We start from the raw sequence: 11953 nt of genomic DNA, 5'->3' as shown, positions 1-11953 counted from the left end.
TGAATTTCCTCAGCACAATCCAGCGAAGTGGTCAGCCAGCTCCCCAGCTTGTACATGGGAAATACTACTACTACTATCTACCCATTTAGGAGAGTACTGTCAAGACAGCCTTTTCCATTTTTCACATTTTAAAACAATAGAAATAAACCGATTTGTTAAATGTGTTCAAATTAAATTTTCTATAATTGTCACTTTTTGTCCTAATCCTATCCTCTGAAGTGGCCCAAGGTTAAGCCTTATGCCTCTCTTGCATAGGAACCATTCAAATAAATGAAAGTTTGAAGCAAGTTGCTTCTCTAGACTAATCAACTCTGTTTCCTCAACTGTTCTCAAGAGGGAAGACACCATGTTTTCTGCTTATCCTGGTCACCGTTCTGTGTGCCCACCCCAGTTTGCCTCATCCCTCTTAAAGAAAACACAATTTTTCTATTTTTAAAAAAATTTATTTATCATTTATTTAGTTATTTTTGAGACGGAATCTTGCTCTGTCATCCAGCTGGAATGCAACGCGCGATCTCAGCTCACTGCAACCTCTGCCTCCCAGGTTCAAGCAATTCTCCAGCCTCAGCCTCCTGAGCAGCTAGGACTACAGGTGCATGCCACCATTCCTGGCTAATTTTTTTTGTATGTTAGCAGAGATGGGGTTTCATCATGTTGGCCGGGCTGGTCTTTAACTCCTGATCTCAAGTGATCCACCTACCTCAGCCTCCCAAAGTGCTGGAATTACAGGTGTGATCCACCACACCTGGCTAAGAAAACACAATTTTCTTGAAATTTTTTGAGGTGACTAGCTTAAGATGATTACTTCCCTTGTTCTTGATTACATAAGACAAAATAAAACAGCAATAGTAATAACAAAAAGAGACCATGACGGCATTTCAGTATAAGTGAGTAGAATCCCTATCCCTTGGAAGATGATTTTATACTTCAGATTAAGAGTAGGCAAATCCACCCGGCACGGTGGCTCACGCCTGTAATCCCAGCACTTTGGGAGGCCGAGGTGGGCGGATCATGAGGTCAGGAGATCCAGACCATCCTGGCTAATATGGTGAAATTCCGTCTCTACTAAAAATACAAAAAATTAGCCGGGCGTGGTGGTGGGCGCCTGTAGTTCCAGCTACTTGGGAGGCTGACGCCTGAGAATGAGGTGACCCCAGGGAGGCGGAGCTTGCAGTGAGCCAAGATCATGCCACTCCAGCCAGGGCAACAGACAAGACTCCATCTCAAAAAAAAAAAAAAAAAAAAAAAGTAGACAAATCCAGCAATGGCCATTGCGTAAACTGGTTTTCAAGAAAGATGCTAGATTTATCTATTCCTCCTTCTTCTTTTTCCTCAGTATGTAGCAGGGAATAACCACAAATGGATTTTAGGAAATTGCATAAATCAGAAAAACTAGAAGTTAAACTTCCATAACAATATGCTTAAAAGTTGGGAATGAAAATCCCAACTGTACATAAAGCATATTGAACTCTGTAATGTCAGGAAAAAGACCAAGGCACCAGGACATGATGTTCTCAGAGATATGTGGCCAGTGTGTTCCTACAAGCAAAAATAATAATAATAATGTTGATAGTGTTCAATTTGGAAATGAAATCAAAAGAAAAAAACCACTTCCTTACCTTTATATAAAATCATGATGCAGATCCACTAAAGATTATCATGTGTAGCTCTGGTCATCACAGAGCTCAAGCCTATGAGGGCTGTCATGAATGCTCTCCACACATGCTCCATTTTACATGCCTTTAATGATGCTTCTTCTCTTCAACTGTAATCAGAAATATAGCCCCAATACTCCATCCAGAAAGATATTAGCACAAATTTTCAGCAAAACTAAAGGTCAAGGAAGTCTTCTTCTCCTCTACTTTCTGTGCATCTTATCTTCTTGTTGCTCTGCACATTTGTGATATCAACCAATGTGGCCATTGACAATCAGTGGGGCAATGAAAGCAACCAATCTGAAACTTTTCCTACAGCCATCAATCTAGTCAATAACTAGGCTTATGATCCCTCCTTTGTTTACTAGCTCTTGGAGAAGTCATTGTATTCCAAACTTTACCAACCAATGAATACAAGGTCAGGAGTTATTTTGGACTAATGCCTTCTAGTTCTGCAAAAAACTATATTCTAATCTCCAAAATTATTTTTTGGTAGTTGGAGTCAGGAACTATAGATAAATATGTCAATTCAACATAAACTCAATGTCTAAATGCTCCTTTCTGGAAGTTATATAAAATGATGGACTAGATAGGAATAGATATCCATAGTACATCTATAGAAATAGATGATGATGATGAAAAACAATGAGGCAAATGTCACAGTTTGGAAAGTTAAGTAAGAAAGAATATGGTTGAAATCATCACAATTTAGAACCCATCTCTGGTTATCCATAAAATATATTGGCTATAATATGTATCCTTAGAGAATAATTAATTTGTTTAAATGACAGGTATTTGGGATTGTTACATTAACTCACTGAAAATGAACTCATTTAGTTTAGGAAGAAGATATTTCATTAAATTCCAAGATTTGGTTTGTGCTCCTTATCACTTATGATAGAAATGCAGACACCACATGTTAAAAAGACATAAGGCCAGGAGTGGTGGCTTACGCCTGTAATCCTAGCACTTTGGGAGGCCGAGGCAGCCAGATCACGAGGTCAAGAGATCGTGACCATCCTGGCCAACATGGTGAAACCCCATCTCTACTAAAAAGCAAAAATTAGCTGGGGGAGGTTGTGCATGCCTGTAGTCCCAGCTACTGGGTTGACTGAGGCAGGAGAAATGCTTGAACCCGGGAGGTGGAGGTTGCAGTGAGCCAAGATCACGCCACTTCACTCCAGCCTGGTGATAGAGTGAGACTCTGTCTCAATAAATAATAATAATAAAGACATAATAGGACAGAAAAATATCTCCAATATTGCCTAAGGAGAATAAGAATGTAGGGACATCATGACACAAGGAAGAGCAAGGATTGAATCAGAAGGTAAATACTTGTTGAGAGTCATAGCATGTTTAATCATAAAAAGAACTTCACTTCTCTTTCCTTTTTAACAATGAAATCTAGGAAGGAAGAATCAAAATCTTCAAAATGTCAAGTGTATTGATGGATAGTATGTACATTTTTGCCAATCCCAACATTCTGTAACTAGAATTGTGGGCAGGAAAAAAATGGAAGCCTTTGAAATTTAAAAAATGGAAAGTTTAAGTCAATTTTAAATGTGTTATTGTTTAACACAGAGTAATTAAAGACCAAAATATATAAGTACACTAAATAAATGAGAACAAAGAAGATGTTCTGTTTTTTCCCCTGATGTTTTCCAGCACATAGAACAGTACCTGCATTACATTAGGCTCAATAAATATTTATAAAATGAATAATAAAGTAACAATGGACTAAACAAGAAATGACATAGTCTTGCTGAATACAAAAAGGAAATTTGGATGTGGTTCAGCAGCTGACAGTCTACATAGTATTACATAGATCCCTGGAAGGGGAGAACATTGAAATGTTAATCATTTTCTACCTTGAAAATCACACAAGGATTCACCCAGTAGAGAATATCGTAAGTTCTTCCACTGGGTTTGAAGCTTTTGATTTTGAATATCTGTCACTCAGTGAGGGGTAATCACTGACAAAATTATGGCAACAGGTAATTTCTATCTTTTAGCTTTATGTTGGAATATAGACTATACCTCCACCACTCACTCTTGTTATGTTCCCGACTTTAAAGACAAGATTCCTTATCAGAAAAGGCATTGAATATACAGTAGACGAATCTAAATTAAAATTCCAGCTCTGCCATTTGCTATGTGATCTTGGGCAAATTAACCTCTCTTGAGCTGTCAACTGCTCTGAGTTTCAGTTTTCTCTTTTGCAAAATGGATCGTGAGACTTAAAAGAGTTTGTACATGAATGTGAAAGCACCTAGTTTGGTCTGACTGCCTGTCTGCTCACCTTCCTCTAGGTCTCTCTGTCCTCCCTTCCTTCTTTCATCTTCTTTCATTCACCTAAGTATATCATTCTATGCTTCCCTCTTTCCTTATATCTCATATCTTGTGCTACTCCCTGTCACCCCAGACTCCACCATTCAGCCTGTCTTTTCTTCTCATTACCCAGTAGTTGTTATGTAATAATTTAATGTATGGGTTAGTAAAAGAGGATTATGAATTAATTGGCATTAAAGTGTTTATGGTTAACAGCACACCATGAGGATACTATAGCCTTTAAAAATGCAAATCTATTTATGTCATTGCCAGTTGACAGTTTTTCAATAGTTCTCCCTCTCTCTTAAGATAAATAGACTCCTTTACAAAGCTTATCAGACTTTGTGATCCTTGGTCCCTGCTTGCCTCTTCAGTCTCATCTAAAATGCATGACCCCTTGACTTTATGATTCTGCAACACAGGATTCCTTTGAGCTCATTGGTTAATATCTACTTATGTTTCAGGTTTCACTCTTGATGTTTCTTCCCTGGGAACCCTTCCTTGACCCCTTAAAGAGATGAGATCACTGTGCTATCCATTCCTATAGCATCCCATATGTTCTCTTTTGTTTTGCTTCTAGTTTTTGTTGACATTGTATAATATGACTTTCTAAGAATAAGGACCGAGTAATTTAATCCAAAATAATGTCTTTATATTCCCATAATCTTTAGGGAATTATCAACAGGCTGCAGTTAAAATATGTTGGAAAAGTTCATAGGCAGGCTGACGGTAGGGCATTCTTCACCCTACCTGAAAGCCTTTTCCATGGCACTGAATTATGGCACTATCCAACCTACCTGAATAGATTAAAATACCCATTTGAGTTAGGTGCAAAGGCAAGATGCATTATCTCCAGCATTAAATAGGAAATTTTATACAACAAATATGTTTTGAACAACCACAACATACTTATACCTTGCTATCTCTCTACTGAAAGTATTTTTTGTAAGTATTCTGGGGCCCATCCTCCTAAATGTGCACATCAACAGAAGAGAAAATGACACCCTAGATGCCTACATGTTTTGAAAAAACCACTAGGCCAGGAGTGGCACAAAATTGGTAGAACAGGACAACATGACACCAACAGAATTGGCCAGATGAATACTGGAAGACCTGGTTCATGCAAGAATATTAGGTCAGGGAGATCAAGCCTATGTAATGAGCCTAGAAAACAAAAAGAAATACTTAGTGATAGAATAGTATGAATATTTCTGAGGGGATAAAAGGAAGACTGGATAGAAGAACAATAACTTACACTTTTTATTTTGGCTAGGGTGAGGCATAAACTAAGAAACATTCATGATCCTCATTAAATCGCTACTGCTATTTCTGGGGAAGAGGTCAATACCCCCAGTGACTGCTATAAAAAGAAAGTGTCAGTGCTCAAAAAATAAAATTTCCTGTATTCTGTTACATTTTTTATTCTTAAGCATAAGTTTTGAAATCTTACAAGAAATTGCTGAGAATTCCAAGTAAACAGAAAAATATAAAGACAAATGGTTTGAAAATTGTTTAAACTTAATTCTGTGTGACTAGTTGAAGGATGTGACTAGTGGAATGAGCAAAGTCAGTTTTAAGTACTTGACACCTGATGACCAATAAAAAGTCCAGTTGAGCTCCTGGAGCTCTGACTTTCTGAATTATTTTCAGCAAAAGAACTCTGAAGGTGAATATTAGAAAACTTCTAACAAATGTGCAACATTTGCCAGTTCATAGACGCAAAATAAACTTACAAGAAACCATGTTGACAGTTTCATTACTTTTGGTAAGACCCTTCAAATACTTGGACATATTGTAGTAAATAACCCAGTTTTCTTTTTTTCCCACTTACATCCCAACATTCTTGAAGGGGGCAGGGAAGGTGTGGTGATGAAAATTAATAAAAAGCATTTTTCTCTCCTTTTAAATTAAATTATTCTATAGGGGTATAATTCAAAAGAATTATTTGTGGATTATGCATAGCTTTAATGGGATCCACAAATTTTCTTGTTTGGGTGTTGTAATTTTTATTGTGTTGTAAAGTTCTTTTCTCGAAAGTGTTAACATAGTTTATCAAATGCATCTGCTGCCTCCAATTCTATATCAACAATAACAGACTTTGTTTATAAACCATTACACATAGCACACATTGGAAATTTTGGAAATGTTGGAAAGATCTAATAAGAATATAATCAAAAAATGGCTGCGTGTGGTGACTCATGCCTTTAATCCCTGCACTTTGGGAGGCCAAGGCAGGCGAACCACCTGAAGTCAGGAGTTCGAGACCAGCCTGGCAAACATGATGAAACCCTGTCTCTACTAAAAATACAAAAAAAAAAAAAAAAAAAAAAAAAAAAAAAAAAAAAAAGCTGGGTGTTGTGGCATGCTCATGTAGTCCCAGCTACTCAGGAGGCTGAAGCAGGAGAATCATTTAAACCCAGGAGGCAGAGGCTGCAGTAAACTGAGATTGTGCCACTGCACTCCAGCCTGGGTGACAGAGGAAGACTCCATCTCAAAAAAAATATATATACATAATTAAAAGGCAAGGTGGGCTTTTATAACTTAACTTCATTATCAATAACCTTCATAACCATAAGAAGAAAATAATTACATGAACCCAGAAGAGCCACTTGATTCCATCTTATTCATACATGGCTGTCTTCCATAGCACTGTTTCAGCTTTGCAATCTCAATTAGCCAAGGTAAGAACTTTTTTAAAAGTTTGCATAAAATGTCTGGCCTTATGAACTAGCCTCTTTACCTCCTAAGGCTGCCAAGCTTTAGAAATAAAGTTACAGAAATCTCTTCCTTAAGTAGTGTAAAGCACCCCACCCCCCCTTTTTTGTTGTTGTTTGAAGATCCATGACTAATATATCCCAGGTCTGTTTAACCTTCACTGATTACACTGATGTCTCATTTTGCCTTCCATTATGAGGAAAGCTACTCCACCAGCTTTGCGGCTGTCAGGTTTCCTAGGCTCTGCCCTGAGTAGTCTTTATTTTGACCACTTGGACACTGACTGACCTGTGTGGTTCTAAAGCTGCTGCTGGCAATTTAGGTGGTCCTGAATTTCAGCGTTCTCTCTACTTTTTAAAATTTATATGCCTACAACACTCCTATAGACCTTAAAGGGTTGACTTTGGCTATGAGACAGGAAACATTGCATCCATGTGGAATCAAATGAGAAGTGAACTTTCTAACAAAGTACCAAACATAAACCAAGGGGGAAAAAATCAAAATGCTGTAGATTAGGGTTTCAGCTGAATGCACTTTACATTTTATACCAAAACATTCAAGTCTGAGGTTGAAATGTTTAGTTATCACTTCACTCAAGTTAGCAAAACTCATGCCCATTGGGTTTGATGGTTGGATTAAGTGCCAGGTACAAGAAAACACACTTTGCTCCTCTGTAATGTGGAGAGGTGTCTCTCTTTTTGGAGTTCACTTATTCTGTTTGAAGTCAATAAAATTTCCTTTGTACCACAGATGTGCACCAAATCACCCCATACGTATCTGTTTCCTCAACATGTTTTTAGTGCAACTGGCTTTTACTTCCCTGAGAAAACAGGGAACATTGTGTTATATAACTTTTTACATTTTCTCATTTAACAAAGTCCTTGAAGTTTACCTTAATTTTAATGAATGCATAAATGAACAAACTCTAAATCATATCTGCAAAAAACTTAAAAATAAAAATAAATAAAACCAAACATTTTATAAAGAGGGAGATTACTGATGTTCATCTTGTGAGTTCTTTGGCTCCTCATGCATACACTGAAAGGTCACCAGATCTCATGAGTGAGACCAAGGCAGAAGTTGGTATTGGTTAGAACAAATTAGCCCGGGGAATATATCAACTATTCCCATTTTTTCCTATTCTGTATAAGAAGATAAGGAAATACTTTCCCATACAGCAATGGTTCTCCAACTGTGGTCCTCAGGTTAATGGCATCAATATCACCTAAGAACTTATTAGAAATATAAATTTTTTTACCCCATCTCAGACTTACTGAATCAGAAATTTCAGGAGTAGGACCAGAAATCTGTGTTTCAACAACTCCTATATGAGATTCTGATGCATGTTTCAGGTTGAGAACCACTGATGTGGAGAGTTACTACCTAGAGTTCCAATTCTCAACCCTACCTCCTTTAAGACAGATTTCTCTGCTTAGCCAGAATTCACACCCATATGTAGCAAGTTCAAATACAGCTCTCCTAAAAGTTCAATTTTTAAAAAACAATATCTAGTCTGGAAAAATCAATATATCTAAAGATAAACTAGACCTTGCTGTCTAGCAATTCATATCAAATACTCTTAAATCATACAATAGTGTAACAAGAAGCCTTTGTGATACATCACAAATCACTACCATGAATAAAGTTTTACTGTGTAATAAAATTTGCTTGAATTTATTTAGGATATTATTACATAAGAAGAGATCTTTCCTCCCTTCAGAGAATAGTCACTGTATTTTAAAATTAATTTTAATTGTCATTTTTCTACCATTGAAAAAAATATACTGATTATTTCTCTATCCTTATAATTTAGCATAGTGTCTGCCATAAAGTAGGTAGTAAATAAATATTTGTGAGTAAATGAATAAATAAATTATGTAGCAGAGCAGTAGCATGGTTTAGTTGAAAATCACAAAATTTTTCCACAAATAGAGCTAAGTTTATTTCCTAGTTCATTCATTCATTCATTCTCTCAACTTGGATTTGAGAAAATATAGGTTAAGTTTTAATCTATAAAATGGGAAGACTAAAATGTGCTCATAGTCATTAAACAAAGATTAAAAGAGAAAATTTGTATAAAACACTTCACACAGCATTTATATCATTAAGCATTCCAGGAATTACAGTGTATTTTCTTCTCTTTCCTAGTATAAACATGGTACTCCCTTTTTAAATATATAGGGCTTGCCTCCTCAGTGATTATGTAAAACAGATTATACAGAAAATCCATATATGTCATAAACAAGAATACACATGTTGTTCTTGCTTCAGCAGCACATATACTAAAATTGGAATGATACAGAAAAAGAGTTGCATGGCCTTTGCACAAGAATTACACATAAATTCAAGAAGCATCCTGTATGTTTTTAAATCAATAAGATACTTTTGTTTTTTTATGATACTCTCATTGTAACATAAATAAATGGACTTACAATAAAAGATTTATGTTACTTTGAAAAAATATATACATTGCACCATTGACTGAGTTTTGTGTGATGAGTTCACAACTTCTTTGATCAGATATAGTGATGCCATCAACAAAGAGGAACCAATAATAAAAGTCAGAATCATTGCCTTGTGTACAATTTAGTGAAGCTATGTATAGTATCGAATATTTATTCAGATATTTTACAGTATCAAGATTTCCTGTATGTTATTTGGAAGGAGATATTATCCAACCATCATGAAGCTTCTTTTGTTGAGGCAAAAGAATGTAGGTAGTTATCCTCATGTAGCAATATAGAAGGGACCTTTCTCTGCAGACTGTACCAGAAATATGCCGTGAAGTAGATGTTCAAAAGCTACATCATTTGCAGCCCACAACAGCCAGAAAAGTATTCTTGATTTTCTTCAGAATTCAAATAAATCGTACTTCCCAAGGAGAAGCCAGAAAACCTGAGGTTGGAAGGATAGTTAGGAAAACCAAGGCCAGGTGCTGTACACACATGCTTGGGAAGGAGAAGCTATGCTGAAAAAGTAGCACAAAAAAATGTTCCAAGCCACTCTGATACCTCCCCTGGGTATCTGAGTTCACATTTCCCCTACAAACAGGACACATATCCACACATGCAACTCGAAATATGACTTTGAGCTCCCTATTCTGGAATAAAAATCCATAGCTCAATGTTTTCAGCCAGTACAAGAAAAGGGATCTAGGGATTATGGCCAGGAACCCCGGAACACTTCACTGAACCAAGCCACCATTGCTGAGACTTAAGTAGGTAAAGAAAGCCGCTTGGAAGCTCGAATTGGGTTGAGCCCACCATAGCTCAAGGAGGGTGCCTGTCCCTGTAGACTCCATCTCTGGGGACAGGGAATAGAAAAAAAAAAAGCAGCAGAAACCTCTACAGATGTTAATGACCCTGTCAGACAGCTTTGAAGAGAGTGGTGGATCTCCCAGCACGGAGGTTGAGATCTGAGAGCAGACAGTCTGCCTGCTCTAGTGGGTCCCTGATCCCTGAGTAGCCTGAATGGGGGACATCACCCACTAGGTACAGACCGACACCTCACATTTCACACGGTGGGGTACACCCCTGAGACAAAGCTTCCAGAGCAAGAATCAGACAGCAGCACTTGCTGTACAGCAATATTCTATCTTCTGCAGCCTCCGCTGCTGACACCCAGGCAAACAGGGTCTGGAGTGGACTTCAGGCAATCTCCAACAGACCTACAGCTGAGGGTCCTGACTGTTAGAAGGAAAAATAATAAACAGATAGGACACCCACACCAAAATCCCATCTGTATGTCACCAGAATCAAAGACCAAAGGCAGATAAAACCACAAAGATGGGGAAAAAGCAGGGCAGAAAAGCTGGAAATTCAAAAAATAAGAGCGCTTCTCCCCTGGCAAAGGAGCGCAGCTCATCGCCAGCAACGGATCAAAGCTGGAAGGAGAATGACTTTGATGAGATGAGAGAAGAAGGCTTCAGTCCATTAAACTTCTCAGAGCTAAAGGAGGAATTACGTACTCAGCACAAAGAAACTAAAAATTTTGAAAAAAAAGTGAAAGAATTGATAGCTAGAGTAAGTAATGCAGAGAAGGTCAGAAACGAATGGACAGAGATGAAAACCATGGCACGAGAAATACGTGACAAATGCACAAGCTTCAGTAACTCACACAATCAACTGGAAGAAAGAGTATCAGCGATTGAGGATCAAATGAAGGAAATGAAGCGAGAAGAGAAACCAAAAGAAAAAAGAAGAAAAAGAAATGAACAAAGCCTGCAAGAAGTATGGGATTATGTAAAAAGACCAAATCTACGTCTGATTGGAGTGCTTGAAAGTCAGGGGGAAAATGGAACCAAGTTGGAAAACACTCTTCAGGATATCATCCAGGAGAATTTCCCCAACCTAGTACAGCAGGCCAACATTCAAATCCAGGAAATACAGAGAACGCCACAAAGATCCTCCTCGAGAAGAGCAACTCCAAGACACATAATTGTCAGATTCACCAAAGTTGAAATGAAGGAAAAAATATTAAGGGCAGCCAGAGAGAAAGGTCGGGTTACCCACAAAGGGAAGCCCATCAGACTAACAGCAGATCTCTCGGCAGAAACTCTACAAGCCAGAAGACAGTGGGGGCCAATATTCAACATTCTTAAAGAAAAGAATTTTCAACCCAGAATTTCATATCCAGACAAACTAAGTTTCATCAGTGAAGGAGAAATAAAATCCTTTACAGACAAGCAAATGCTTAGAGATTTTGTCACCACCAGGCCTGCCCCACGAGAGACCCTGAAGGAAGCAATAAACATGGAAAAGAACAACCGGTACCAGCCATTGCAAAAACATGCCAAAATGTAAAGACCATCGAGGCTAGGAAGAAACTGCATCAACTAACGAGCAAAATAACCAGCTAATATCACAATGAGAGGATCAAGTTCACACATAACAATATTAACCTTAAATGTAAAAGGACTAAATGCTCCAATTAAAAGACACAGACTGGAAAATTGGATAAAGAGTCAAGACCCATCAGTGTGCTGTATTCAGAGACCCATCTCACATGCAGAGATACACATAGGCTTAAAATAAAGGGATGGAGGAAGATCTATCAAACAAATGGAGAACAAAAAAATAGCAGGAGTTGCAATCCTAATCTCTGACAAAACAGACTTTAAACCAACAAAGATCAAAAGAGACAAAGAAGGCCATTACATAATGGTAAAGGGATCAATTCAACAGGAAGAGCTAACTATCCTAAATATATATGTGCCCAATACAGGAACACCCAGATTCATAAAGACAGTCCTTAGA

General features: G+C 37.6%; 1 non-coding gene across 1 annotated transcript; it reads left to right on the top strand.

The window, feature by feature from the left end:
* Positions 1–8960: 8960 nt before the first annotated feature.
* LOC114679107 (U6 spliceosomal RNA) lies at positions 8961–9064 on the top strand. Its single transcript, XR_003730789.1, has one exon. It is a non-coding gene; the product is annotated as a U6 spliceosomal RNA (small nuclear RNA).
* Positions 9065–11953: the final 2889 nt, after the last annotated feature.

Source organism: Macaca mulatta, chromosome 6 (genome assembly GCF_049350105.2).
Source record: "Macaca mulatta isolate MMU2019108-1 chromosome 6, T2T-MMU8v2.0, whole genome shotgun sequence".
Taxonomy (NCBI): domain Eukaryota; kingdom Metazoa; phylum Chordata; class Mammalia; order Primates; family Cercopithecidae; genus Macaca; species Macaca mulatta.
This window is presented reverse-complemented; position numbering and strand designations above follow the sequence as displayed.